Source organism: Prionailurus bengalensis, chromosome E2, assembly GCF_016509475.1.
Source record: "Prionailurus bengalensis isolate Pbe53 chromosome E2, Fcat_Pben_1.1_paternal_pri, whole genome shotgun sequence".
NCBI classification, from domain to species: Eukaryota; Metazoa; Chordata; class Mammalia; order Carnivora; family Felidae; genus Prionailurus; species Prionailurus bengalensis.
In genome coordinates, this window is record NC_057352.1 from 49,473,527 (window position 1) to 49,480,211 (window position 6,685).

Genomic DNA, 6,685 nt, shown 5'->3' on the forward strand with positions numbered 1-6,685 from the left:
TGAGGACTCACATCTAAGTCTCTAACACGCGACAGACTGAACCGGCCAAGAAAGTGCTAAGCATGCGGCAGGCACCAGCGGCGGTGCCTCGGAATCGTCTCGGGACACGTAAAGCAACACCCTCTGAGTGAACTGGAATCAACCAGGCTGGAAGTCTGACCCGTACTTCTCGAGAGGCTTCCGGGAAGCTCTCTCGTGTCTAGAAACCGCTGCGTGCCAAGAGTTGAGCAGCCCGGAGGACAAATGGTAGCTGTGAAAGCTTTGTGGCTTCAGAAGGACTTTCGCTGGTTCCTAAGGAAGATACTTAGAGCAGGACAGGCCTCTTCTCATACCTCATCCCATTTGATCTTGTGACAATCTTAGGAGGGGAGGTTTTAGCACACGATGTGGGCTCAGAGGTAACGTGACTCTTCCAAGATCACGCCGCTTGTGGGAAGATCTAGAGACGGAGCCGAGGTGTTCGTTCTGAATCCAGAAGCCATCTGCGCCGTAGCATAGGGCAGGTGGCCAGGAGGACGTCTGAGGCTGGGGACAGAGAGCGAGAAAAGAGCACGCAATGTAACAGTAAGGAGCCCCACTTAGCTGTGCTCCCCGGATCTTTTCAGGCCCTCGAGCCGTCTGCCAGGTGACCTTGCAGTGCGTGAAAGGGTTGGAGTATATGTGTCAGCCGTCCTGAGGACTTTGATAAAAGGTCGGCAGAGACCGCGGTGTGCAGGCCCGGAGCGAGGCCCCAAGGCAAATTACGCGCGTCCGTAGCCCTCCCGGGTGCGGCTTTTCATCAGCGATGGGGCCCTGAGCGGCCACCGTGTCTTGGAGGATCATGGGATCACACCGGAGGGGAGACTCGGGAAACAGATCTGACCCCGGCCTGACGCCCAGCCCGCCGACCCCCGGCCCCGCAACGGCCGCCCGCCAAACCGCAGCCCCCTGCGGGCCCGTAAGCGTGAGGCCAAGTGCTCTGTGACGCACCGGGTCCCGGGCTGGGGTGTAGCAGCCACCTCGCGGCTCGAATAGAGGGCGTCTGGCCGCGTGGCCACGCAGGAACGACGCAGTCAGGGCCTCCGTCTCCTTGAGGGACTCTTCACTCGCCGCGAACTCGGGAGTCACCGGTCTTTTGTTCCGCTCATCTAACCGGCTTCTGAGCCGCTACGTGTGAGAACCCCATAAGCTGACACGTCGGGAACGACCTCATCATCCAGATCTCCTTTTGTTTCCAGGCCACGAATGGTCAGTCGGGTCAGACACCGCGGGGTCATCTGGTCGCCCCGCTGGCTTCTCCGCGTACCTCCGCTTCGTCGCCCAGCGCGACCGAGTGGTGACCCCGGACTCTGGTCTCTTCCGGCCTCTCGTTCCTGCCGCTGCTGCCGGCGTTCAGAGAGTAGCATCCCTCGCTCTGATGACGATCCCCGAAGAGATGGCCCCGCTCCTGCTCCCACCCTGTCCTCGCTCTGCAGGGCTGGCTTTCCAAAACACGTGGGATCGTTGTACTCCCTGGCTTAGCACGTCCTCGTGACTCCAGTCGTTGCGGAGGTTGCGTCCGGACTCCTTAGCGTGTGGCAGAGCACGGTCCTCCTGGTGGAGCTCGCTCTGGGCCCACACACTGTGCGACGCTGGGGCCCGATTCCTGGCCTGTTTGCCCCGTGTGTGTGTGCGGCTCATCTTTCCTCTCACCCTGCTCTCCACTCACACCCGCCAGACCCATCTCTCGCTCGCTGAGATGCCCTTCCTGGCACCTGCCCCGCTGTGCTCGGGGAAGAGTTCTGCATTTAGACTCCAATGTCCCCCCCGCCCCAAGCCCCTCCGGTCAGCCCGGCAGACCGTCCAGAATTTCAGAACCTCAGCCCACGTCACCACCATCTCTCGGTGAAGCCTCCCCTTCCCCACAACACCTGGCCTCCCTTTGGTGTGGCCGCTGGACTCTCTCCGCCTGTCTTTACGTGGTCCTCTCCCCTCCTCGCGTGTCAGTCCCGCCCAAGAGGACTGGCTTCCCCGTAACCATCTTGTGCTGCGCCCTGCATCCACCAGATGATTACTTGAGGGAAAGCGGTGAGCGCGAGCTCCGTTTGCCGATCTGTGAAATGGCAGTTTCGTCGTGGCCTCCTGGCCTCGGAGAGCAGACGGGACTCTTTTCTGCCTTGGGTGTACCAACTCACCGGTAGGTGGCGCTGAGACTCGTGAATTGAGGTTTCCCGGGTCTCCCAGCCCCGCATCTGGAGTGCAGGTAGTCAGGATTAACTAGAAACCCAAATCAGACTCGTCAAATCTCCCCCTGAGAGGTGATAATCCATGCGGCCCCCGTGGCACGGGAGGGACTGAGGAGAGGCTCTCTGGTGCCGCTTCGTAAAGAGCGAGGTGCTCTTTCCTTCCTGCTGTCCTCACCTCGAGGGGCCTCTGCAGAGTTAGGGGCCCTCAGACACTTGGATCTGGGGCATCATCTGACTCAGTCCCCCAGAGTCTGAGGTCAGAGGGTCGCTGTCCTATTTGGTCAAGAGCATAACTTTGGAGCTGACCTGGCCTGGGTCTGAATGCCTGCACTGCCTCTTCCTTGGTGGATGACTCTGGGATGTTAGCTTTCCTGAGCCGCCTCTGGATTAGGCACCAATAGAGACCATATAAAAAGAGAGAGAGAGAGAGCCTATAGGAGATATCTATATCTATATATAGATATAGATATAGATATAGATAAATATATATATTATATATAGATAATACAAAAATTTTAAAGCTCCCGATATATATATATATATATATATATATATATATATGGTACGTGGGTATATAGCCATATACCTCCCTCCCAATATATATATTGAGAGAGAGAGAGATGGAGAGAGTAGAGATTGGAAAAGTTGGGCTCCCGGGACTAGGGGTTGGCATATCTGAAATGATTTGCCCACAAAGCACATTTCTAGGGCCAGCCTGAGACTTGAGTGAGTTTTCACTGTAATTGAGCATCTTCCTTCTCTGACAGCCTCCTTTCTCAGGCTCCCCTTTGCTCTCTTGCAGCCTGGGTTCTTCTGAGGCGCCTTTCGTGGTGTCCAGAGCTTGGTGGGTTTTACTGTTGGAGTTTTAGCTGCTCGGTGGCTCAGGCCGCTGCTCCGTTTTGACCCACCTCTAAAAACTGCCTGCCTTTGTTCGTCTGGGGTCATTGCGTTCTGTATTTCTTCTAAACGTGTAACTGTTACCGTTTGGAAGGTCAGTTTGGTAGGAGCATTCTCTTTCATCATGGAAGCTGACCCCTCCTCCTCCAAAACAGTTCAGCTTTTGTAGCATTAACTAGAGTTCCATGTGTATTTCAAGTTTTTGGTTTTTGGTTTTGTTTTCTTAGGGGGTAGGGAGTAAAATTTACTTACAATGAAAAACCTACGTGTACCATTTCTTATACATTTGGGGGGGCGTAGTGTATGTGTGCTCTATTTCTTAAAGAAATACTCATTTTTAAATTTGTCTGTTTAAAAACTGAAAACTCCTGCTTTTCTTCCTCCTCTTCCTCGAGGGGTTTGGGTTGAAGCTCTAATGGCAGCCTTCCATCAGGGTGTTTACGTTAAGCCACTCAACGTTATCTGCTGATGAATCCCTTAGCGCGGGGCTACTGGCTTCCTGTTTCCCACCTGACAGTGGTCGGCTCTCAGAACCTTCTTTTTCCCTTTCAAGGTAATCGTATCTGTTTCCCTGCTGCTCACGTGAGCACTTTGAGCCGCTCGGACCGTTATGTCGGTGGCGTGTAATTGAGCAAAATCTGTTTTCTCTTTGCTTTGAGGACACCAGCTCTCACCAGACACCCCGATCGATGCCCCACGCTGAGAAACTCCTACGTCATAGTGGGAATCTTTCTTCAATTGTTTTCCAGTCTCTTACCCCGCACAGCTAAGCGACTAGACCTAACCGTTGCAGAATGAATCAAAACTACTGCTGCAGTGTTCCCCCTTCCCTCACTCCACCCACTTACTTAGGCACCGCAGTCTTTTTTTGTGTTTTTAATGTTTGTTTATTTTTGAGAGAAAGAGACAGGGTGTGAGCAGGGGAAGGGCAGACACACACACACACACACACACACACACGCAGAATCCAAAGCAGGCCCCAGGCTCTGACCTGTCTGCACAGGGCCCAACGCGGGGCTTGAACCCACAAACCGTGAGATCACGCCCGAAGCCGAAGTCAGATACTTCACCGACTGAGCCACCCAGGCACCCCCTGGCACGGCAGAGTCTTGAGCTGGCTCTTTATCCTCCCCGAATCCCACGGAGGTCTGTCTGTTGGTTTCTCCCGTGAGCTGGAGGACTTTATTATGGGATAACCGCTGGTTCCCTTGGTTTTTGACATGAATCTAGCACTCTCCCCCTCACCCCGTCTTCTCCCCTCAAGCAGGGACCTTCGTAAGCGCTGGAGGCAGTATGGTATGTGGTTGTTCTTGTTTATTTGTTCTCCAGTTCCCTTCGAGGTGTGGACTCTTCAGGGAGAAGGGCACTGGTGGAAAATCGGGAGCCTGCGGAGCCTGTACCACTGCGGACCCGGGGCGTGGCCTTGCCCCTCCCCATTTAGGCTCCCCAAGAGCACAGCCCCTCCCCTCCTCCACAGCTGTGTAACTTTCTAGAATTTAGTCGTTTGTGGGATACTTGGGTTGAATTTCTCTAAGGCCAGCAGGAGGGAGACTGGCGTGACCATGGTCAGGAAACCGAGCTCTGACCAGCGGCCCCTGGTCACAAATGGAATGTCTGGTAGAAACGAATGAGAGCTTCAAGTCACCTGTAAATGGGGATAAAAATGTGTATGTGGGGGCGCCTGGGTGGCTCAGTCGGTTAAGCCACCGACTTCGGCTCAGGTCATGATCTCGCACTCCGTGAGTTCAAGCCCCGCGTCCGGCTCTGTGCTGACAGCTCAGAGCCTGGAGCCTGTTTCAGATTCTGTGTCTCCCTCTCTCTGACCCTCCCCCGTTCACGCTCTGTCTCTCTCTGTCTCAAAAATAAATAAACGTTAAAAAAAATTTTTTTTAAATGTGTATGTGGCACACAATATAGCATATTTACATTTCTATTGATAATTTGAATGTATTAATCTTCTTAAAATTTATTAAAATGTGGATTACAATTTTAAAACAATATAGATAATACAAAAATTTTAAAGCTCCCAAAATTCTGCACAAAAAAGTGATTCCTGGGTGCCTGGGTGACTCAGTGAAACATGTGACTTTGGCTAGGGTCATGATTTCACGGTTCATGACTTCGAGCCCTGCATTGGGCTCTGGACTGTCAGTGCAGAGCCTGCTTGGGATTCTCTCCTCCCCCCGCCCCCTCTCTCTGCCCCTCTCCCACTTATGCATTTTTTCTCTCCCTCTCTCAAAATAAATAACACAAACTTAAAAAAAAGGTTATCCCCCCCGCCTTGTTTTCCTTCCAAAGTAATTAATTTGTTACCTGCTGTATCACAGGATAAGTGTTACTAGTGTTAATAGCTGCTATTTATCAGGGACTCACTTTGTGTCAGAACGGTGCCTTATAACATCCACACGTATTCACCCTGTTCGGTAGACAGCCTTAACCCTGTTTTGCGGGGCAAGAAGCAGGCTCAGAGGGATAGAACATTTGCCTGGCAATACATGCCCTAAAAGGAGAGAATCCAGACTTTAAATCATTTTTTTTAATGTTTATTTTTGAAAGAGAGAGAGACAGAGCGCAAGCAGGGGAGGGGCAGAGAGAGAGGGAGACATAGAATCTAAAGCAGGCTCCGGGCTCTGAGCTGTCAGCACAGAGCCCAATGCCGGGCTTGAACCCAAGAACTGTGAGATCATGACGGGAGCCGAGGTCGGACACTTAACCAACTGAGCCACCCAGGCACCCCAGAGAGAGTCCAGATTTTAAAACCCCAAGCGATCCCATGTTTGGAAATTGCCTAGACCAATCAATATTAACTCATCCGACCCCCACACCTGAGGCCTTTCCACCAGGAGCTGGGCAGACAAGCTCCCTGGGAGAGAATGAGGGAGGGCGTTTTTATATCCATACAGCCATCGGACAACGCTGGTAAAAATAACAGCAGCAGGTGCCAGGCTAAGTCGGCTAAGTTCTTGCCATGGATCATTTTATTTATTAATTTATTTTTAGATTTTTTTTTTACTTTATTTATTTTTTATTTTTTTTAATTACATTCAAGTTAGCCTATAGTGCAACAATGATTTCAGGAGTAGATTCCTTAGTGCCCCTTCCCCATTTAGCCCATCCCCCCTCCCACAACCCCTCCAGCAACCCTCAGTTTGTTCTCCATATTTAAGAGTCTCTTCTGTTTTGTCCCCCTCTCTGTTTTTATGTTATTTTTGCTTCCCTTATGTTCATCTGTTTTGTATCTTAAAGTCCTCCTATGAGTGAAGTCCTATGATATTTGTCTTTCTCTGGCTGACTACTTGCACTTAGCATAATACCCTCTAGTTCCATCCATGTGGTTGCAAACGGCAAGATTTCATTCTCTTTGATGGCCGAGTAATGCTCCATTGTACATACGTACCACATCTTCTTTATCCGTTCATCCATCGATGGACATTTGGGCTCTTTCCTTACTTTGGCTATTGTTGTTAGTGCTGCTGTGAACGTTGGGGTGCGTGTGTTCCTTCGAAAGGGCACACCTGTATCCCTTGGATAAATGCCTGGTAGTGCAATTGCTGGGTCCTAGGGTACTTCTATTTCTGATTTTT